The 24,407-nt window shown below is 40.4% G+C and overlaps 1 long non-coding RNA gene across 1 annotated transcript in view; it reads left to right on the plus strand.

Annotated features, from left to right (window-relative positions):
- LOC140485923 (uncharacterized) overlaps window positions 1–9,553 on the plus strand; it is a 95,909-nt gene extending 86,356 nt beyond the window's left edge. Inside the window, exons 2-4 of the long non-coding RNA XR_011962481.1 lie at window positions 3,763–3,811; window positions 4,759–4,799; window positions 9,436–9,553. This is a non-coding gene — a long non-coding RNA (uncharacterized lncRNA). The remainder of the gene's footprint in view (window positions 1–3,762; window positions 3,812–4,758; window positions 4,800–9,435) is intronic.
- Window positions 9,554–24,407: the final 14,854 nt, after the last annotated feature.

Below are 24,407 nucleotides of genomic sequence, written 5' to 3' on the forward strand. Positions count from 1 at the left end.
AAGATATCTGTTAAGGAGTCAGCTATTTCCTCTCTCACTTCCCTCAGTAACCTGCGATAGATCCCATCTAGACCAAGAAACCTTTCCAGCTTAATGCCTTTCAAAATACCCAACACTTTCTCCCTCCTCATGCTGACTTGACTGAGAGTAATCAAAAATCTATCCATAACCTTAACATCCACCATGTTCCTCTCCTTGGTGAATACTGACACATAGTACTCATTTAAGAATCCCACCTATTTCCTTTGACTCCATGCATAACTTGCCTCCTTTTTCCTTGAGTGGGCCAACTCTTTCTCTAGTTACCCTCTTGCTCCTTCTATATGAATAAAAGGTTTGGGATTTTCCTTAACCCTGTTTGCTAAAGATATTTCATGACCCCTTTTAGTCCTCTGAATTCATTGTGTCAGGTTGGTCTTACTTTCCCGATATTCTTCCAAAGCTTCATTTGTCTTCAGTCACCTCTACCTTATGTATGGATAATTGTTTCCGCTTAGCTAGTCTCTTAATTTCACCTGTCATCTATAGTTCCCTAATCTTGCCATTCCTATCCCTCATTTTCACTGGGTCACGTCTCTCCTGCACTCTAATCAACCTCTCTTTAAAAGCGTCCCACAATATCACATGTGGATTAACCCCTAAACAGCTGCTCCCAATCTACATTCCCCAGCTCCTGCCAAATTCTGCTATATTTGGCCTTTCCCCAATTTATCACTTTTCCTTTAGGACCACTCTCGTCTTTGTCCATGAGTATTCTAAAACTAACGGAATTGTGATCACTATTCCCAAAGTGTTCCCCTACTAAAACTTGGCCGGGTCCATTCCCCAACACCGGGTCTAGTATGGCCCCTTCCCGAGTTCGACTATGTACATAGTACTCTATAAAACCCTCCTGGATGCTCCATACACAAATTCTGCTCCAACTAGACCTCTAAAACTAAGCCAATGTTGCGAAAATGAAAACCTCCCATCACCAAAACCCTGTTGCTCCTACATCTTTTCATAATCTGTTTACATATTTTTACCTCTATCTCACACACACTGTTGGGAGTCCTGTAGTACAGCCCCAACATTGTTACTGCACCCTTCCTATTACTGAGCTCTGCCCATATTGCTTCACTGCTCGAGTCCTCCATAGTGCCTTCCTTCAGCACAGATGGGATATCCTCTGTGATCAGTAATGCAACTCCTCCACCCCTTTTACCTCCCTCTCTATCCTGCCTGAAGCATTGATATCCTGGGATATTTAGTTGCCAATCTTTCCCTTCCCTCAACCAAGCCTCAGTAATAACAATAACATCATACTCCCAGGTACTAATCCAAGCCATTAGTTCATCTGCCTTACCTACTATACTTCCCACATTAAAAAAATGAACCTCAGACCACCAGTCCCCTTGTGTTTATCATCTGCTCCCTGCCTACTCTTCCTCTTAATCATGCTGACTTCATTATCAAGTTCCTTACAGGCTTTAGTTTCTACCTCCTTCCTGTCCACTAGCCTCCTTATTTGGATTCTATCCTCCTGCCACATTAGGTTAAACCATACCCAACAGTCTTAGCAAAAATACCCCCTAGAACACTAGTTTCAGTCCAGCCCAGGTGTAGACCGTCCAATTTGTAATCATCCCACTTCCCCCAGAACCGATTCCAATGTCCCAAATGAATCCCTCCCTCCTGCATCATCTTTAAAGCCACGCATGCATCCTACCTATTCTTTTATTGCTACTCTGACTAGCACGTGGCACTGGCAGCAATCCTGAGATTACCACCTCTGAGGTCCTACTATTTAACTTGCCCTCTAACTCCCTAAATTCTGCTTGTAGAACCTCAACCCATTTATTACCAATATCATTGGTACCTATATGCACCATGACAGCTGGCAGTTCACCCTCCCCTTTCAGAATGTCCTGCGGCCCATCTGAGACATTCCTGACCCATGCACCTGAGAAGCAACAACCATTCGGGATTAGATTAGATTAGATTAGATTACTTACAGTGTGGAAACAGGCCCTTCGGCCCAACAAGTCCACACCGCCCTGCCGAAGCACAATCCACCCATACCCCTACATTTACCTCTTACCTAACACTACGGACAATTTAGCATGGCCAATTCACCTGAACTGCACATCTTTGGACTGTGGGAGGAAACCGGAGCACCCAGAGGAAACCCACGCAGACACGGGGAGAACGTGCAAACTCCACACAGTCAGTCGCCTGAGGCGGGAACTGAACCCAGGTCTCTGGCGCTGTGAGGCAGCAGTGGATCTCATTTTCGACCACAGCACTGCCTATCTACTCCCCTTACAATTGAACCCCCATGACTATAGCCCTTCCATTCTTTTTCCCATTCTTCTGAACAGCAGAGCCAACCACAGTGCCATGAGCCTGGCTACTGCTACCTTCCCCTGGTGATCCATCTCCCCCAACATATCCAATACGGTATATCTGTTTTGGAGGGAGATGACTCTGCACCGCCTTCCTACTCTTTCTCTGCCTTTGGTCACCCATTTCCTTTCTCCCTCAGCAAACCTCATCTACAGCGTGACCAATTCACTAAACGTGCTATCCATGACCTCCTCAGCATTGCGGATGCTCCAGTGAGTCCATCTGCAGCTCCAGAGCCATCGTGCAGTCTAACAAGAGCTGCAGATGGACACACTTCCTGCATATGAAGGAGTCAGGAACATCAGCCGCATCCCTGAGCTCCTATATTGAGCAAGAGGAACATAACACTATACTGTATCTGAATGTTGCACGCAACAAATTGTATATAAATGAACAAATAGAAAACGTGCTTTTGATAGTGTAAGTTAAAGGAGGCATGTGGGCTGTGATGTCTCCCAGTTATATTTCGAACACTGCCATGGGATATTTTGCATTCACTAGAAAAGTTGGATGGGAAGTTATTTTAAAATCGCATTTAAAATCTGGAATCTCTGAAAATGAGCAACTTTTTAGTTACAAAATAAAGTGATTGCTGGATTTCTGTGCCCATATTTGGAGTAATGCTTGAAGCCACGTGTTCTGACTCAGAGTCCAGAGTAGAACCATTTCAGGCAGCCAGGATGAAACTTGCAAAGGAGACTTACTGGTCCAACTCATATACATCAACATGGAGCTCCAGTATACACAGTACATTCATTTCCAAACTGTTTCATTTTACTGGACTTTCCTCTGGGCAGGCAGATAATGATCTGCAGTTGTAAAGTCAAACTTTTAGTCAACACAATGACAAAGATACAGGTTGCCAATCAATAAAGCAGTGGCAATGAAACACATGTCAATGGGCCAAGCAGACAACAACAGTGAGTTTACCAACATTGAAATTCTGTAGATGCAAAAGTCTTCCATCTGGTAAATCATTCGGAATGTGCGCAAGCAGCAATGACATGAAGAGAGCCTTCCTGTCGGATAACAGTGCAGTCTCAGAGCTCAGTGAGTGGGCATTTAACTGATAGTAAAGTTTCCTGTTCTATATAGTTACTTAAGACTTGTATTCATTCCTGTTACATAAATCAGAAGCCCGCTGTTAAAAAAAAGAGATGTTCTTTCCTCTAATTTTTCCCCTCTGTTTATTTTCTCAGGCCATTACCTCATGGATAAGAAATATACAAAAAGCACTAAAGAATGAAAAATAGATAAAGTGGGAAGAAGTATGTAGAGCAAGCCTGATGCAGTGAGGAAATGTAAATGTCAATATTTGGAGATGTTTAAATTCTTAAATCGTAAAAAGGATATTTAAAAATCCCCTTTTTCTTCCAGATACTTTGCACCCACAAGCAGCATCAGAAGTAAAATAGAGTGCTTAAAGGTCAGTGATTCAGAATTCAGTTAAAGATGTTTTTAAGGGCCTGTCAGAAGCCAGGAGCCAAAAAGTAAACAGAATAATATCACGCCAGTGAAATGACTTTCCAGGTGGTTTATCACTCCCATCGCAACTAACTAATGCATGCAGTGCTGATGAGTTATGATCCTTTCAGAGAAGACAGTCACAGCTTTTTCTCTGCATTTCAATAGCCTCTATTTATTCAATGAGAAAAAAACCCCACCCATTAACAAACATTCTCTGGTGCATTTCTGTGAATACAATTAACTTCATATTCAGAAGAGCACAATTTTACAACAATCACTTTGCAGATGTTGCAATACACCATGTAAGAGCTGCAAAACACCAGGGCTGGAGAGTTTGCCATGATTTGCATTCTGTGACTAATTTATAGCTGTCTGACATTGGAATTCCCACACAAAATGAGACATCTTCCACTATCCTAACTGGAGCATAGTGTAATTGTTCTCTCTTTCATTTCTTCCATTACCCTTTGGCCTCTCCCCTCTGTTCTGTGGTTGCCTTCTGATTACATTCGCTATTATGTGTTTTATAGAAGTATAATGGTGATTGCTGTCAGGAAATAGCCTGCCCAGCACTGCAGGATAATAGTCACCTTAGCAATAGGTTTAGTCATGTGCGATCATTTTACTTCATAAAATATAAACCAGTAGTTTGGTCATCTTTCTTTAAAATCATAATGATACTATTTCCAAATAATGCATTGATACTCTTGAGGCTATTTACACATGCTTTTAAAAAGTTTCTTCCTTTCGTTCCTTTTAAGAAATGAGAATATATGGCAATGATCATTGCTTAATAGTTTTCAGCAAATTCATGGAGGATTGTGAATGGAAATTTTTAAAATAACTTTGTTATTATGCTCTGTAATTCACAAATTTGTTATTTTGTCTTTTTTCCACATTTTGCAGAAGACAGAGTTGACAAGATAATGACAACATGATGGCTCTCAGTGAGTACACTAGCCACAGTACTTTTAGATTGCCTGTTTAAAGGCATTGCTATAAGGGGGAATGGATTAAGGAAATCTTTCACAGATACATCCTTCCAGTGTTAGCAAAGAATGGGGGCATATTCTAATTGAGCCTATGCTTGACCCAGCCTCCACTCCTTTCTCCTAGACAAATGCAAAGGAACGCTTTCCCTTTCTACAGAGCGCTCAGGTATAATGTTTTCCTGTCATCCTGCCAGCGGGTAGCATGGTGGCTCAGCGGTTAGCACTGCTGCCTCACAGTGCCAAGGATCTGAATTCGATCCTAACCTCGGACAACTGTCTGTATGGAGCTTGCACATTCTCACCATGTCTATGTGAGTTTCCTCCAGATACTCCAGTCTCCTCCCACAATCCAAAGATGCGTAGGTTCGGTGGATTGGTCATGCTAAATTGTCCATAGTGTTCAGGGATGTGCAGGCTATATGGATTAGTCGTAGGGAGTACAAGATTAGAGGGATAGGGTAAGGGAGGTGGTTTGGGTGGGGTGCTCTTTGGAGGGCCGGTGTGGACTCGATTGGCCAAATGGCCTGCTTCCAACTGTGGGGATTCTATAATCTATAGACAAACTCTATTCATGCATTGGGCTATGCATGCGTCAGAAAGCCCTAAAGAAAATTCAAATTATAACAAGGGATTTCAAATCTCTGCGAGAACATCAGCCTTCATGGCTGATTTGCACAAGCAAATACCTTAGAACATTTCAAACCTTGTAACAAGCTTTATGTTTGCCCTGATCCATGATCGTGTGTGTGTGTGTGTGTGTGTGTGTGTGTGTGTGTGTGTATGGTTTTTGAAAACGTCAAAATACATCCACAGGACCTATTGAACACAGAGATGTTTAAATTGCTTATGCATAAATGCATGAACCTCTGATACAAAAAGGAGAAAATATTCCAAATTCTGTGGAAGATCACCATTGACATGGCTATGGGCAAAACAAATAAACATTTACCTGTTGAGATTTCTGATCTTGTTTTTAAGATTAGATTAGATTCCCTACAGTGTGGAAACAGGCCCTTCAGCCCAACAAATGCACATCGACCCTCCGAAGAGCAACCACCCAGACCCATTTACTCCTGACTAACATACCTGACACTATGGGCAATTTAGCATGGGCAATTTAGCATGGCCAATTCACCTAACCTGCACATCTTTGGACTATTGGAGGAAACCGGAGCACTCGGAAGAAACCCACACTGACACGGGGAGAATGTGCAAACTCCACACAGACAGTAACCCAAGTTGGGAACTGAACCCGGGTCCCTGGCACTGTGAGGCAGCGGTGCTAACCACTGAGCCACCATGCCACCCCTAATCACAGCACAGAATTTATTTTCTCAATAAATATTTTATGAAATACAAATACTCTGCATGGGGAAGACAGAATTTAAGGGAAATCAGTGTAAAATTCGATCAGTTTCTTGCTTTAAGAAATGAACATATTGAAATGTTATATTGGAGGCACATTGTAACCTGCACTCAATCAGCATTAAGGACAAAATTCATGAAGTAACATTCATTATTGCTTTGTAACAAGGTCCCCAATTTTTTTTTGAAAGGAAATACAGACAACTCGGTGAAACATTGTAACAGGAGCCCTCCCTGGACACGAACCTTCCTTCAACTATTAAATCTCAGAGAATGTGAGGTGGATTTCCCTCCTGCTGCTGGAGGAGGCTCAGGATGGGATTTCCACTCATCACCCAAATCATGTTGACCCCGATCCACTTTTCTGGATCACTGATCATCTTTGCAAAGTCTGTTCCCAGTGAAATATGACTACTATGACAAGCAGCTTGCTACTGTCTGACAAGACTATTAAGGGCAACATTACAGCAGGAATAGTGGTGTTCCAGTAAACAAGAAGAGAAACATCCTAACTGAGGCAGAGGAATTCTGAAAAGACCTACAAAAGTAAATTGTTGGGTCATAAAGAGAGGGAGAAATGTCCGTTATTTGTACACTCTCAAAAAGGGTTTTAGCAGCCCCAGGATGACTCACACTCTTTGCTTGGTGCCCCTTTGAGTCAGTGGGATCAGCAGCACAAAGCAAGAAAATCAATTTTGTTTCCAGACCCCTTTGGTTTCTTATTGACAGCAATGAAGGGGTGGCCAGTGACCTTCCCCTATTAGTTGAGAAGGGAGAGTTTAAGTGAAAGGGTCTGCGGGTGAAGGTGCTAATGGCAATCAGAAAAATTAATTTGGGACTGGCATGTATGCCTCCATAGATTCCAGTCACGCTGATTGACACAAGTGAATCTTGGTGAGGAATATACCCTTTCTCAATATTTAATTTGAATGTTAATCAGAGCCAATGTGCTTTCCTAGACTAACGTTCTCAACTAAAATGTTGAAGAGGAATTTTCCAGCTTTGTTTATCTAATTAATCTGGGCCTCCTCCATCGCCAAACCCTTACCACTCGAGACCTGGAGGAAGAATGCCTCATATTCTGCCTTGGGATCCTGTAACCACACAGGATCAATGTGGATTTCAACAGTTTCCTCATTTCTCCTCCACCCATATTAACCAGTCCCAAGCCTCCAACTCAGCACCACCCTCCTGACCTGTCCATCACCTTTTCCATCTCTTCCCTCCAGCCTCCTCTATGACCTATCACCTTCTCCCTCACCTTCATCCACCTATCGCATTCTCAGCTACCTTCCCCCAATGCCACTCCCCTCCCATTTATCTCTCATCCCCCCCGGTCCACAAGCCTCATTCCTGATGAACAGCTTATGCCCGAAACATCGATTCTCCTGACCTGCTGTGCTGTTCCAGCACTGCACTCTCAACTCTGATCTTCAGCATCTGCAGTCCTCACTTTCACTTGGCATTTTGTCTAGTTTTACACCTTTTGGTTAAATTTCTTTGTGTACAACACTGTGCAATCTTCAGTTACCTGCACACCCTCACCCAATCCCCAACTCCCACCCACTAATATCACTGAATCAAAGCCCCTCCTTCCACATCCCTTGTTACCTGGAAACTAAAGGCATCCTACCTCTGCCTCAGCAACTGAGAATTTTCTGCTTCCTTTCACCTCTGTTCCAGAATTAAATCCTCCACTAATTTACCAACCATTACAACAGTTCTCATAGCCCCAAAATTTCATTCTGGGGCTACATGAATTTTGAAGCATTAAAATAGAGTTTCCCAGGACACATGTTTGAGAAGCATTGTATCTTCCCATTATCTATCAATTTTAATAGAGCAGAACTGGCACTGACTTGTGTTAAATCTTGCACATATCTCCACAGTGTTAGAAGTAGATCTACAGCGGACCGATATGTTCAAAAAAATTGAAGTTTAGTTTTACAAGAATAAAAATTCTGCCAGTCATTACTAAGCGAATCCAATCTCAAGCAGGTTTTTTTTTAATGGATGCTGGCTTAATTCCAAAGACAATATCAAAATCTTGGACTAAGCATTCACAAAATTTCCCCATTTAACTATCCTGTCAACAATCAGTAAGCTGTTATAAAGGAAAGTATCCTTAGCACATTTGGAGAATTCTTTCCATCCACTTTGTTGGAAGTGAACTGTAATCTATTCCAGGTCACACTTAGTTGCACTTGGTTAAAAGAATTTACACAAGATGTTCATCTTCAGACTCTACTCTTTACAGTAACAGGACCATGAGATCACAAACTTTAATTTCAATCAGTGGCATGTTTTAAGAAGCCTGCTTTCAGTTGCTTAGTCTCATGTGGATATTTTAAAACAGGTCAGTGAGCAAAGTCAGGTTTGTTTCCAGCTCACCATCAATCTCCCTCACTCTCCTCCTGTTAGCTTAGGTCATTAGGAAGAGTTGATGGCGGCTCCACTATATTTAAACAGTTAAAGGTGGACCCCAGAAATATCCAGACAAACCTTTTACCTCAGAATGAAGAATATTGTCCGTCACAGTATAGCAAAGAGAGATAACAAAGGCATATATCAAATGCAAACATTCCTGCCAAAACATTTGATGAAGCTTACAAAAAGTAAGCTTTGTCATTTCTGATCAGTTATGTCTTAGTTTCTTCCAGAGGCTGTGGTGTGGCGTCGCAAGGGTTAAGTGCACTTAATCAAACTTTTTCACCTAGCCACACAGTGAATGGCCAATACTTTGGCATTTTAAATTCTAATTGTGACAATGATAGGTGAGAGTTCATTTTCAAACCAATTAATCCACATAGCCTGAAACTACTTGTCTGTATGAAAACAAGTCAAACTGATGTAACCTGAGACAGTCGAAGGACACTATATCATTGCTTTCCTCCACCTTCAGTGCATTTTTTAACTTATTAATATGCTTTTGTTTAATATAATTGTCCCAAAGGTGCAGTATGTGAGAAACCTGTTAATTGGACACTCCAAGAATTCACATTTTAAAATGTTACATTTCCTATCACTTAAATATTTTGGTTCCACACAAGAAAATAAAGATACAAGTCGTTCTGCTATAATGCATGTTGGTTAACGTGTATTTGTTATAACACAATTAACAAATTGGGGACACTGTTTCTAAAGCACGAACTTTCATTCCTGAAATGCGATTACATTGCCAACACTTTAAGTGCTGTTTCTGAAGCACGATTTTTCTGTATTACAGAGTTGCACAAGAACGCAATCATCGTGTTATAGAAGAACTACCTGTACCAAGGAAGCTGAGCCAACTGATTATATTATGAAATAAACAGTCGGGGACCACTCTGTCTCCTGGAATGAAGGGATTATCCCATCAAGATGGATTGAATAGGTCAGGCCTACATTCCGTAGATTTGGAGGAATAAGAAATGGAATTGAAATATACAACAGTTTTAGGCACAGGTGTATACCTTCTCAGAATAAGGCAGTGTCACTAACTGTGAATAAAGGATTGAACATTTTGAAGTGGGATGAAATGAAAGTTTTTCACTCAAAATGTTGTGATTCTTTGAAATATGCATGCTCATTTAAGGAATTCAGGACAGGGATCAATAGACATTTTTTGGGTGCGTAAATGATATATGAATAGCAGAGGAATATGAATTGAAGTAGCAAATTAGCCATGATCTTAATAAATGGCAGAACAGGGTTGTATAGTCTGCTCCAGTTCCTAATTCTTGTGTTCTTATATCACAGCCAGTACAAAACCAGATTGAAAAAAAACTGAATAATTTCATGAAGCTGCCATAAGCCATGCAACAGGCTACTCATTGGCATAAGCAAAGGGTTGCTGCTTGTTTTATGTGGTGTCAGGGGTCCATTCAACATAAGATCAGATGTATTTTATACGTGGGAGATAGCCTTGCAAAGTTGGTCTCTTTACTCTCCTGCTTTCCTACCTAGGAAATATTTGCTACAAAATCAAATTGATGCATATTTCTCAGTTTCTGTTATCTGCATTATTTTTATCATGCTTTTTATAAGCAATAATGTATAGAAACCTATTTTGCTATCAGAACGACCTTAAATGAGTTAAATGACTACATCAGATTTCTATATCACCTGTGTCAGAAAAAATGTGTTAGACTTGCTGTCACCTACTTTTTTGTAATGTTGCAGTCTGGATTAAGAATATATGGAGGTCATGGATATCGGTGGATGAATCAGTTAAGGTCGTGGGTTGAGTTACACTGTTAATCATTGTGTTACACCAAAGGTTAAACAGCAACTATCTGCTTAAGTAGCCATAGTTATCCCAACCCTAACAATTAGATCAATGTTAGAGATATTGATGGAGGGTTATAGGCAAAACAAATTAGCTTACATGGAATCTAAACTTCCTGGGTAATTACAGGGTTTGTGCATATCTTCAAAATAACTGCAGTACATGCCTCAATATTTACTAACATTAGCATCAGAAAATCTTACCCAGTATTACATTATCACATTTACAATTGGAGAAGGGGTGGACATTGTTAGGTGTCAGGAGTTGAGCATTGCCAGTATTGTTTTTAAATTCATTCATAGAAGGTGGGTGTCGCTGGCTGGGCCTATTCTTACTGTGTATCTCTAGTTGTCCTGAGGGAGATCGTGGTGAACTGCCTTCTTTAATTGCTGCAGTCCAACAATGGGGTGGGGAGAAGAGATGGTGAGCATTGTCAGGAGTGGGAGAGGGTCATCACTGTGATGGGGGTGGTTCTGTAAGGGGTCAGCATTGTCAGGAGTGCACAGTGTGGATATTGTTGGCGAGGGTTAGGGTGGGCATTCTGCATTGTGTAGTGGGGGTGAGCAATGTCAGGAGAGGGTGCAGAGTTTGAAAATTGTTGAGGTGTGTAGGAGCAGTAAATATGATCAGGGTGCGAGGGAGAGCATTGTCAGAAGGTGTAGATGTGGTAAACATTTTTGGGTGTGTGGGGATGATTATTGTCAAAAGTGTCAGTAATCTGCAGTCACCCAGAAGCCAGTCATCCTATGAGCATTCACGATGAATTCTGGACCCCATGATTTGTCGTGGTATTGTGTCTAATATAGAGGAGGAAAACTCCTAATCATTACGATTTACCTCCCCCCTTCCCCACCTCCAGCAACAACTTTAGCTGATGCAACAGTGCTCCTCCATTTGAGCATCGCTTGCAGGAATCACTGAGGGTACCAAACGTGTAGAATATCTCCAGGTGGGGGAGCATCAATATCAAACAGACAGGATATATAAATGATTTGGATGTGAGCATAAGAGGTATAGTTAGTAAGTTTGCAGATAACACCAAAATTGGAGGTGTAGTGGACAGCGAAGAAGGTTACCTCAGATTACAACAGGATCTGGACCAGATGGGCCAATGGACTGAGAAGTGGCAGATGGAGTTTAATTCTGATAAATGCGAGGTGCTGCATTTTGGGAAAGCAAATCTTCGCAGGACTTATACACTTAATAGTAAGGTCTGAGGGAGTGTTGTTGAACAAAGACACCTTGGAGTGCAGGTTCATAGCTCCTTGAAAGTGGAGTCGCAGGTAGATAGGATAGTGAAGAAGGCATTTGGTATGCTTTCCTTTATTGGTCAGATTATTGAGTACAGGAGTTGGGAGGTCATGTTGCAGCTGTACAGGACATTGGTTAGGCCACTGTTGGAATATTGCGTTCAATTCTGGTCTCCTTCCTATCGGAAAGATGTTGTGAAACTTGAAAGGGTTCAGAAAAGATTTACAAGAATGTTGCCAGGGTTGGAGAATTAGAGCTATAGGGAAAGACTGAACAGGTTGGGGCTATTTTCCCTGGAGCATTGGAGGCTGAGGGGTGACCTTATAGAGGTTTACAAAATTATGAGGGGCATGGGTAGGATAAATAGGCAAAGTCTTTTCTCTGGGGTTGTGGAGTCCAGAACTAGAGGGCATAGGTTTAGGGTGAGAGGGGAAAGATATAAAAGAGACCTAAGGGGCAACCTTTTCACGCAGAGGATCGTACGTCTATGGAACGAGCTACCGATGATGTGATGGAGGCTGGTATAATTGCAACATTTAAGAGGCATTTGGATGAGTATATGAATAGGAAGGGTTTGGAGGGATATGGGTCGGGTGCTGGGAGGTGGGACTAGATTGGGTTGGAATATCTGGTTGGCATGGACAGGTTGGACGGAAGGGTCTGTTTCCATGTTGTACATCTCTATGACTCTATGACTCTATAAATGAAATGTGGGGGTGAACAGCAATCTTCAGAGGATGAAGATGAGGCTGAGGATTAGAACATTTGGCAGGAGGGCCATCCATGATAACAGAACAGAGGAATGTATCACAGAAAGCAAAAGGTCAGAGGCAACCTTATTGTCACCCACTCGGAGAAAGTGAGTCACCAAGGGTGGCAGTGGAAAAGCACAGCAGGTCAGGACAGGAACAGGACAGTCGATGTTTGAGGCATAAGCCCTTCATCAGGAATGTGATGAATGTTATTGTCACCCATGCCTGAGATGAACAAGTTGGGTTTGAACTTCATGTAATTATTTGTAATCAATGTACTTCTCTGGAGGCATTTTCTGTTCAGTGCACAAGTCATGTTGGGGTTTGATATATTTATGAGTGTTATATTTTCCAGTCCTTGAGCTTTGTGTTTCTGAATAAGCATCTTGTTATTGATGTGATTTAATGCTTGATATCTTTGGGTCATCCCAGTTTAACATATTTACACATAACTTGCCTGACATAACTGTTAGGGAAAACACATCAGTCAGGTTCTGCACTAACACTGCATCCTACAAATGTTTGATAGCACTTACGGCATCCCTTAGGATATCAGACAAGATTGTTGTATAGTGAATCTTTTACGATAGCCAGCAAGATGACAGGAATCCTAAGGAATCTCTACTTGATCCTTCCATCATCATTAACCCTGCACTCTTTCAGAATGCACCTCGGCTGTAAGGTTTCCTGAAATGCTTGAGCATCTCTAGGATAGTGTTAAACCAGCTGGGAGCTGGGACTTAATGCAGCAGTTTGTCAGGAACAGTTGCAAAATGAGGGGCAGTGGATATGTGAGCTGTCCCTTTGATGTCACTCAGTATTGAACAGCAATATGCTCCCTTGTGAAGCTGACATATGGAATGAACTTTTCCCTGCACAGATGTGTGGGATCATCACTGATTATGTACTCAATCCTTAGATGGCTGTAAGTGTGGAATGCCAGGCACTAACACAATCCCTCCACGCTGATTTTTTTTAGATTTGAGTGCTTTCCCCATTCAAGTGCAATGCCTTGGCTGCAGTACATAATGTCATTGTTCCAGAATCCCTGATGTATGAAGCCATCGACAGTCAAGGATTCAGTAGCTTGGCCAATACGACTTCTTTCATCATTGGGCTGCCTGAAATGGCTGCTCATCTCTCACATGGTCCAACAATAGGAATGATATTACAGCAAATGGATACAATAGCGCAAAGGAAAATATGTCACCACAAGTGATAGATTATTCACAATGATGTAGCACCTGTTCCACCTGGTATCCCCTTTAGGTTTTGTTTTCCTCTTCCACCTGACAAACTCACTGTATTCTCATAAAATGAGTGAGAAGCCTGATGTCTGCCAACCCCCTCTCAATTTGGACCTCACAACTCGTTGTGGATCAGTTCTTGCTGCTATGAGGCAGAGGAAGTTGCTGATTATGATGCAAAAATCAATTAATGGTTACGGCTGGGCAGGACTGGTGGTGAGGTGTCCCTGGTGGGTGTAAATGAAGTGCAGAGGACAGCCAGGATTTGGAATTTGTAAGGACGAGGTGGATGAGAGCACTTGAGTGAACATCGTGCATGGATACCGAAGGTGAACCTTGCGACATGTGTGTAGTGGCGGAGTTAAATTGAGTAATGACCCTTTGAGTTTGAGATAGCAGACAGGAGATGGTGGCACTTTCCTCTGTGGAATGCAGGAAATGATTGATCTTCTTTCTAAACCTTTTAACTTGAGGCACATGCTGTGATTTCTGTCCAGGCTCGTTGTGTCTACTGGCACGGTCTCCTTTGGGACCAGGGAAAAAAATTGCCATCCTCTCCACCATCTTGTCCATCAAGATTTCCAGTCCTTCTCCTGGAACAGGAAAGCAAGCTTGCCTTCCTTCTAAGACATTTTCTTTGGCATGGGTGGCATGGTGGCTCAGTGGTTGGCACTGCTGTCTCAAAGTGCCAGGGACCTGGATTCGATTCCACCCTCATCCAATTGCCTTTGTGGAATTTTCACATTCTTCCCCTGTTTGTGTGGGTTCACTCCGGGTGTTCCGGTTTCTTCCCACAGTCCAAAGATGTGCAGGTCAGGTGGATTGACCATGTTAATCTGACCTACCTGTCCAACTTCCTTCCCACCTATCCTCTCTACACTTCCCACTGAACCATCACTTCCTACCTCCCCCCCCCCCCACCAACGCAATCCCACTTTTCTTTCCCCTAGCTCCATGCCCTTCCCCTCTTTATTTGTGAGCCCCCTTCCCTCACCTCAGTCATGAAGAAGGGTTATGCTTGAAACATTGACTCTCTTGCTCCTCAGGTGCTGCCTGACCTGCTGTGCCTTTTCCAGCACCATGCTTTATAAACTTCGGATTAGCCATGGGAAATGCAGGGTTGCAGGGAGAGGGTAGGGTGGGACAAGGGGGTGGTGTTTGGATGGATGCTCTTCGGCAGATCGCTGTGGACTTGATGGGCCGAATAGCCTGTTTCCATACTGTAAAGACTGTAGTGCAAGTGCATATGCAGTGTGAGAGCTCATCCTTAGCATTTAAAATCTGACGTGATATTAAATATGGCACCAGAGGCTTAAAGCCAGTAGATCTCATCAGTGCCAAGTTCATCCATCTCATTCACCACAGCATTCCTCAATAAAATGTGCCCAGTGTCTCTGCTTAGTTAATTTGATGAAAAATGGAAAAACGTGTGAAAATTATCCTGGGGTGTACTGAAATGCACTCACTGCCACACTTTAACTAGAATTGGGAATATTCAACCATAGGTCTCACTAAGAGATTCCCCAGGGAGATTTAATGGCCACAATGGGAGTCAGTGAGTGGTGTAACAGTGCATTGCAACTTCAAAAGCTGGTAGGAAAATTCAAAACTTCAGGTAAAACATCTAAAGGCTTAGAAAAGCTACATATCCTGAAGTCACACCGTCTGTGAGGGTTAGACACATGCAGACAACAATTCAAACTCAAAATTGGGGTCTGGAGAAAAAAGATGCTTGAGACACAAAATTGCTTCAGTTTTGGTCTGTAAATTAAAAGCTGAATAGGTCAACACATTATAACATAGCAACAGTAGTAAATGATGATTCTATGAGACAGGGCATTAATGAGATCTCAGATAAATTTAAAGAAGTCATGAAAGCCTTTGACAACGTTTTACAAAGTAAGAAGTAATAAGATCTAGTGATGGGCCAATATCAACAAAAGAGTCCAGAAACGAAGTAAACTAGTAGATGTTTGTATTAATAGCCTTTACAGGCTGGATGAATAATGTGAGAATGGAAATCTAAAAGAATTAACATAAGACCACTCACATGACCTAATTGGGAAAGTGCATCGATAATTGTGTCCCACTGTTTCACAAATTTTCACAAATTTAATGGATATATGAAAATGCCAATGAGACCAACAAAATTATCAATTTGCCTGACTGACAATAGGAATACACACCCGTTTTTTCTTCAGTACCAGTAACGCTATTTATTGTAATACACTTAACAAGAACAGTACAAAGAAATTATTTCTATTTATGCAACTTTAAACTGTGCTTCATCAAAACCCATCAAATCTCACACACTCAATCACAATGAAGACAGACAAAAGATAAATAGTTTAACACATGCACAATGGGTTGAAAATGAATATGGACAGGGTAAACAAATTTCCAAAGATTAAATATCTAAGATAGAAAATAATTTTTTGTCTGACAGTCCACTTGATTGTTGCAATAGTGGGAGACTGATGTCAGGACAGAGAAGCTTGTCTTTCAATTCACAGGAATGTTACAATGCAGGAAACCAGTTTGCCTATTGTGCCTGCACTGGCTCAATAATAAGCATCAAGACTTAGTGCCATTACCTGCTTTTTCCCATACCCTTGTAAATTATTTCCATTATCCAACACTCTTTTGAATGCCTGACCTGAATCTGCCTCCACCAACCTCAAGGCAATGCATTCCAGCCCCAATTGAGTCTGTGAAAACCATGTTTTCTCACCTTTCAGATAAATCTTTTGCAAATCAACTTATTTTGGTGCTATCTTATTTTTCATTATTCTTTTGAGTGAGAGTTGTTTCTCACTATCTACTCTATGAAACCCCTTCATTACTTGGAAACTTCCATCAGATCTCTGCTTAGTCACCTTCTCTCCAAGGTAGACAGTCCCAACCTTCCAACAATTTTCATTACTGAAGTTTCCCAGCCCTAGAACAATTCTTGTAAATCTGTTTTGCAATGTCCAATGCATTCATATCCTTTCTAAAAGTAGCGCTTTGAACTTCACACAATACTTCAACTGAGGAACAAGTATCTTATACAAGTTCAGCAGCATCTCCTTGTTCTTGAACTCTGTGCCCCTATCAATAAAGCTGAGGACACTGTCTATGTTATTAACTGCTCTCTTTACCTGCCATGCCACATTCAATGATTTGTGCATATATATACCTGGGTCCCTCTGCTCTTGCACTCCACCCTCCCAAACCCCCGCACCCCACCCTGGTAGAATTGTACCCCCATTTTGTATTGTCTTTCTTTTAAATCAAAATGCACCACCTCACACTTTTCTATTGATCTTGATGAAACCCCAATTTAGAACAGTCAGCTAGTCCATATTACAGCCTGTTGCTTGGAAAATACTCCAGCATTTTACTAGTGTTCCTGATACCTGGAGCTACAGTAAAATTCTGCCCAACTTGTTTTATTCTGTCCTCCTGTTAGCCAACCACCAGTATGGACTGCACAATTATCATTGGCTTTTAACCTTCTGACTGGAAGAGGCTGATTGAGCAGCAAGGCAAAGAGGAAAAAAAGCATGATGGGCAGAAAAAGCTGAACATTTGTGTTTTATGTCTTAGAATTGTGGAAAAAAAAAATCATCAACAATTCTGCTGTGTCTAATTCTTTGGGAAAAAAAAGCAGCAAACTCCAAGAGACTTCAGACTACATAGTCCCTAAGGGGTACTGGTGCTGTTTTAAATAAGCTGTATTTTGTTTGACATAAGCAAAAACAAACTTAAAATCAATTTGAGTTTCTATCTTTAATGTCACATGAGAAATAAAAGTGAATATAAAATTGGCAAATGATCGTGTTTGCTTATAGCTTTAGTGATATTGCTGGGCTTAAGAACTTTGTTTGTTCAGGATATAAACTTATTTTCCAATAAGAGCTACAGTTTGCAAAGGCAGTTTAATAAAAGGAGGCTCTTAATGTAGATTGCTTTCATTTAAAAGCTGAAGTAATTTGCTTCAGGAAGTACAGTAGTAATTTGCAACCATTTAGATGTTCTTGGGAGGATCATGTTCACTGGTAAGACATACAAAAACACTTTTGTAACCCAATATAGTTATGGAAGTATGCAAAAATTGCAAATCTAGTGTGGTTTTTATGAAAGATTAGCAAACCGGATTTTGAACCAAAAATGGCATTGAATTATTGAGCTCCAAGATATATTCTAAGTACCACTTCCTGACGGGCTTAAGTGCCAGTTATCTGATCCAACTTAAAGCAAGGCATCAAATATGTTATTTTTGGAACAATAAATGGACAATTATGATCTGCTTAATAATTGCAATATAATTTAGGCTGAGATGAATAAATAAAAGCTCTACCTTCATAAATGTTATATTCACAATAAGGATAGAGGCTGGGATCTTCCCCATTTTTTGGATTAAATTCAAAAGTGGGAGAGTTTTCAGGGAAGAAACCCATGGTTTACGAAGCTAAGAAGGCCCATGTGATCTCTGACAAACAGGGAGCTGATTGGTTGTCAACTGGCTTTCTGCTAGAATCAGGACTCCAGACCAACTGCCAAGGGCTGCCAGCCAATCAGATGACAGCTTCAGAGAGTTACAGCAGCAGGGGCAAAGGTCAGATGTGCTGCAAAGGCAACTGGTACTGGATTCCAATAATAAAGGAATGCCTACAAGAAAGGAAAGTGTTGCTTGTGATGGGTCTTTTGTGATGGAGGTGGTGGGTGGCGACATTTGTGGTGGCTGAGGAAACATCTCTCTCAAAGGGTCCAGTTCCTCATAGAGTGCAGATAGAGGACTTACCACTCTCTCCCCCTTCATTCCACCTCCCACAGCCTGGTAGTACTGAGTAACTAGTTGGTAGGTCTGTTCCTGTCCCTCATGGCGCTGAAATCATATCAGCCCAGGCAGAGTAAGACCATTAAGTGGTTATTATTTGATATCAATCAGAAAGGTGGAGTTTAAACTCAAATCAGGGAATGCCAGGAGAATGATGGATTTCTGGACCATCTCCATCTCACCTAATTACATTTATTTCCTGCCTGTAGACCCACAGCCTCTGGGCCCAGAGATTGCACCCAAAATGCAATCAAGTCCATCTTTTAACTAAACTGTTCACAGTACGGTACAAGTGTAAGTTAGACAATTTTAATAAAGGTTGGGGTGGCACGGTGGCACAGTGGTTAGCACTGCTGCCTCGCAGCACCAGAGACCTGGGTTCAATTCCCGCCTCAGGCGACTCTCTGTGTGGAGTTTGCACACTCTCCTCGTGTCTACGTGGGTTTCCTCCGGGTGCTCCGGTTTCCTCCCACAATCCAAAAATGTGCAGGTCAGGTGAATTGGCCACACTAAATTGCCCGTAGTGTTAGGTGAAGGGGTAGGTGTGGGGGAATGGGTCTGGGTGAGTTACACTTCGGCGGGTCAGTGTGGACTTGTTGGGCCGAAGGGCCTGCTTCCACACTGTGGGGAATCTAATCTAATCTAATCATGTGAAATGTTGGGAAGTCAAGCAGAGTATGGCAGTGAACATTTTAGTAGGTAGGCTCCTAAGTTTTTAATTGGAGGAATGGGGTATATGTACCCTTTAAAGTCCAGTTCATATTCTTCTGTTCCATTCATTTCTAATATAACCTGTACTTGAAGGCTCTGTGTCTACTCCAGAGTGTAAACATTGAATATAAATGTCCTCCCTTACTATTTGAGCTGAAGGTTGGCTTGTTAAAATAGAACATTTTGCAGCTGCATTAAAATAAGGATGGGACCCATTTTAGTCCAAATAGAGTAGTGAGTATTTACCTATTGGGATCAGTATAAAGTATGTTTAGCAGATATAATTTCAATCCGTCAATTCTTTTTGTGAGACTTTACTAATAAAGCTAGAAGTCTGAAGTTTGAGACATTGAGAGAATTTTATGAATCATAAGATTATGACTTGTCATCCCAAGAGCCATGCAGATTTTATTCTTCATTACTTTAGAAATATAATAAGCTTTTGCCTTTTTCCTACGCATTTGGTTTATCATTTGTTATTTCTTTGTACTTTCTTTACTGGAAGCAGCAGTAGATATTTGGTCTCTGTCTGTTTTCTACATGATCAGAGCAGAAGTGAAATCTGGAATCTCTTCGCTGACTGTTTCAGATGAATATCACAAATGCTCATATTCAGCTGGCAAGAGTGCTCCAAAGATGATATTGCCAGAAGAACCCTTAGGACAGATTTCCCAAGGAGTTGTTGAACAATAACTAGGTTATAAATTGTCTCTTTTGTTTTCTTTTTTGCAATTGCAGCTTCTTTGCTAACATTAGTTTACTGGCGTATATATCCATGACTTCTATAAATGCCAATATAAGACATTTATGCTTGCAGATATTACAGGTCAGAAGATTCATTCTATGCTTAGAAATATTAATCCTGACTTTGTTGATATGTTGGTACCAGTTTAACATCATTATTTATTACTTTAGCATAATCTTTATAAATAGCAGATTTCAATTCTCCTTAATGTCATTGAAGCAGCCTGCATTAACCTATTGATGTGTTGAAAAAATGTACTTCTATGCATTTTCATTTCATGAATACACATTAAGAAATATTTAAAATGTATAATAAGAATTAGAAATGCAATGCATTAAAATGGATAAATATTAAGATGACTTTCCTTTCAAACTTTTTAAAAATTCTTTTTGACAGTATCGTCTTGAGTAGGTTAAATGAAAGATCCACTCCAATAGGAACAAAGTAGTTAACGGAGGGCATTGAAACAATGACCTTTGTGGCATATACAATGTACTTGGCCTTGTGATCAATCAGTTCACTCTAGAATTATATTTCACACACAGAATTGTCTTCCTTATCCCTAAATTTCAGTAAGTCTTTTACTCATACCATAGTTTGGACCCACCAATATCAGCAACTGTGTGATATCTCATCCAGAATTCATCTTCATATGTATGCTGGCAAACTGGAAAGGTCTATAGAGATGAGTATAACAAAACAGTTTAGACAATCTTAAATTTAAAAAACTTAGATGTAATCAGTGTGGATGAGTAATGAACAAGCTAGGTGATTATTTGGACAAGAATTTTCCTGACTGACTTATAAACTGTCCAGAGGCATGTAAGCCACATTTAAAATGCAGACATTTTGTGCAGTGTTTTTCAAATACAGTGTTGCATTAGTATCCACAAACAAAACTTTTCCATTTAATTTCTAAGTATGTTGTTAATGCATTAGGTGATGATTAATTTGCTACCTCAACAGCAAGGTAATTCACCTGATCACTCACCAATCTGCTAAATAAGAGCTGGCATGTGAGCAAGGGTGAGTATCTCAACCTATCCCAAGCACTGATACTGATGACCTGAGACACCAGAAGCTGCTGGCCAATGGTTTCTTGGTCCTAACATCCACCAGTTAAGGCCTACTCCCTGAGGGATTCAGTGGGAGGGGGTTGTCAGGGATTTAATGGCAAAGCTTAAAAGGATGGCTTTCAGACACCACTTCCTTGACCTCTATCTGTATCTCTGATCATTCTCCCTGCTTGGTAGGCAGGTCATCATTCCAGTTGAGAAATTGGACTTCTTTCTTGCTCATTGGAAAGACAAGTGAGTGAGAGGATATGAATTGAGGCTCTTCAGTGGCTAATAGTTGACACCTCAGTTCCAGCCTCAGGTGACTGACTGTGTGGAGTTTGTACGTTCCCCCCGTGTCTGCATGGGTTTCCTTCAGGTGCTCCGGTTTCCTCCCACAGTCCAAAGATGTGCAGGTTAGGTGAATTGGCCATGCTAAATTGCTAGTAGTGTTAGGTGCAGGGGTAAATGTAGGGGTATGGGTAGGTTGCGCTTCGGCGGGTCGGTGTGGACCTGTTGGGCCAAAGGGCCTGTTTCCACGCTGTAATGTAATCTAAACCATAAAAAGCTTAATTGCTGATGAGTCATGAGATCTACCAAGGTCAATGGGCTCTTAATTGTTTGGGTGGTGAGAAAGTGGTAAGTTAGCTCTGAAAGGAAATTTGTCCCTCAATTTCCTCTTGATACATCTCAATCTACCTCTCGGAAAGGGAAAATAAAGCCTTTGTGTCCAATTCATTGGGCAATTCACTGGAAAGAACATGCTTTATGTTAATGCTCATAGCAATGTGGTAAAGGCTAGAACTGGAGTTTAGTCTCTGTACACTTGCAAGCTTTCATGGACAGAGGCACCTCCAACCTGACAACTGCAATTTGAATCTACCTGAATACAATTAAACAACTAGTTGATATAACATTAACATTCCAGAAATAACCCCCATAGACAGAGAATTCTTAGCCTTAGATCATGGGAGTAATTTCATCACATTTTACTGACTGGAAATACAAGAAATCAGCTGCACCATGAATAATTTACTCCTCCCATTGTCTTCAGTGGAGAATAAAATTGAAATTACAGGACATAGGTTGGGGCTGAGTGAGTTGGAAATTAGTGTTATACACCCAAAACCATCAACTTCCAGGCAAAAGGGGTTCTTTTTAAATTTCCCCACTGTTCAGTGAAAATTAGAACAACCAATTAGACTGAATAATTACTTGAAGGTTTTATGGTACAAGATGAAGCTGGAGACCTGGAAACAGGTTCTGCAACTAGATCTTTAATATACTTTCTGCATTTTGCATTATTATCTCAAATCTCATTGATTCTATGATTCATAAAACAAGGAGGATACAACTGCTGTGCTGCTAAAAAGGAGCTATAACAATAATTAATTATCCTCATTTAAGCTAATTTCTTTGTGGAAATTATATTAATTTAAATTCAGTAAAATGATTCACAAACACAAGACTAGGTTTATAAATCTTGCCACCCAGTGAGACACTATAAATAATAAATATTAGTTTTACTCTATTTCCATATGTAAATTGACATCATTTGCAAATAGACTTTATTAACTCAAAACTACAATCCATGACACAACTTGAAAATATAATTATGTTATTAAAGATAATATGTTAATTAATTATGCAAAATAAACTTTACTTACAAATGACAATTAGATTATATGGAAGATAGGCTTTTTTTTGAGTTACAGGAACTAGGAAGTCCTGTCCTCGGGAAGTAGGTAAAGTCATTGTTAGCACAAATATTCCGATACAAATTAGTGAAAAGGAAAATCACAACATTTGCTTGAATGTCTCAATATTGATCAACCTGTCATAGGTTCCTTCCGAGATGAATGATCATATGAGTTGGAATGAATGGAATACTTTTAATATATTCACTAATCTCTAATTTGTAAAACTTAAAGTATTAATATTTCTGTTAAGCATCTTACCATTGAAAATTGCATATCACTTCATATATGGCTACTATTGGCACTTCTAACATTTCACTGAACATACTTTCCAATTTATTAATTTTACTGAATTTACAACTGAGTTAAGCTGACTCCATTTCCAATAACAAACCACCAAACAGTTTTGTTGTGAAGCACCTTGAATAAACTTTCAAAAATTAAAATTTAGAATCTGAAAAAGACAAAGTAATAAAAAAACTTAACAGAAAATAATTATTAAACTGCTGATTCCCCATTTAAGATATTGTGCAAAGAAGAATATACACTGATTGTGTTATGTATGACTCAGGAAAAATATTACTATTATTGCTATTCTCATTTATATTCATAATAAATAATATTTTCTCTGCTGCTAGTTTTTTTAATCCCAGGCTACTGACAAAGGTCAGACTCCAGAGTCTTAAGTACCTAATCTAAATTAGCACTCAGTGCAAAACTCCCTCAGTACTGCGCCAATCAGTTGTGTAATCTTTCAGATGAGACGTTAAGTCAAAAGCTGCTCTGTCAGTCTCTCTGATGAACACGAAGGATTTCATCATTCAGAAGTATTAACTAAACAGGGACTGATTGCAAACTTCCAATATGCTAGGGTCTAGGATTTCCAGTTCATGAGTCACCAAAAGGTAATTTACAGTTATAGCAAACAATGAAGAAGGCTAATGGAATGCTATCATTTATTATAAGAGGAACTGAACTTAAAAGGAAGGATGTTATGTTTCAGTTATGCAGGTACAGGCCACCGGTGAGATCACATCTCAAATATTGTGTGTAGTCTTGGTCTTTTTATTAAGGGGAGAATGTAAATGCATTGGTGGCAGTTCAGAGAAGATTGATACCCTGAATGAGTCAGCTGTCATATGAGGGAAGCTTGCATAGGCCAAATTTGTTTACCTTGCAGTTTCGAAGAGTGCGGAGTGAATCGATTAAAGTGTGTAAGATACTGAATGGTATTGACAAGATGGACAAGGCAATGATCTATCCTCTTGTGGATGAGTCCACAACTAAGAGGCATTGTTTTACAATTTGGGATTTCTCTTTTAGCACAGAGGTGAGGAAAACATTTTTGGAATGTTTTGCTTCAGAAGGTGATGGAGCCAATGTCATTGAATATTTTAAAAATAGAAGTGGATAGATTTTTGATAGGTAAATGAATCAAAGATGAGTAATAATGCATAATAATGTGAAATTCAAAATACAAACAGAGGAGCCATGATCCTGTTGAACGGAAGAACAGGCTCATGTGGCTGAACGATCTCTGCCTGCTTCTAATTCATTTGGTTTTGGCTAATTCTTGTTCAAAAACCAACATTAAAAAAAACTGATTATCTGATTGTTGCTATTTATGGTGTTTTGTGCACAAATTGCGTCT

This window comes from Chiloscyllium punctatum, chromosome 15, assembly GCF_047496795.1.
Source record: "Chiloscyllium punctatum isolate Juve2018m chromosome 15, sChiPun1.3, whole genome shotgun sequence".
Lineage (NCBI taxonomy): Eukaryota > Metazoa > Chordata > Chondrichthyes > Orectolobiformes > Hemiscylliidae > Chiloscyllium > Chiloscyllium punctatum.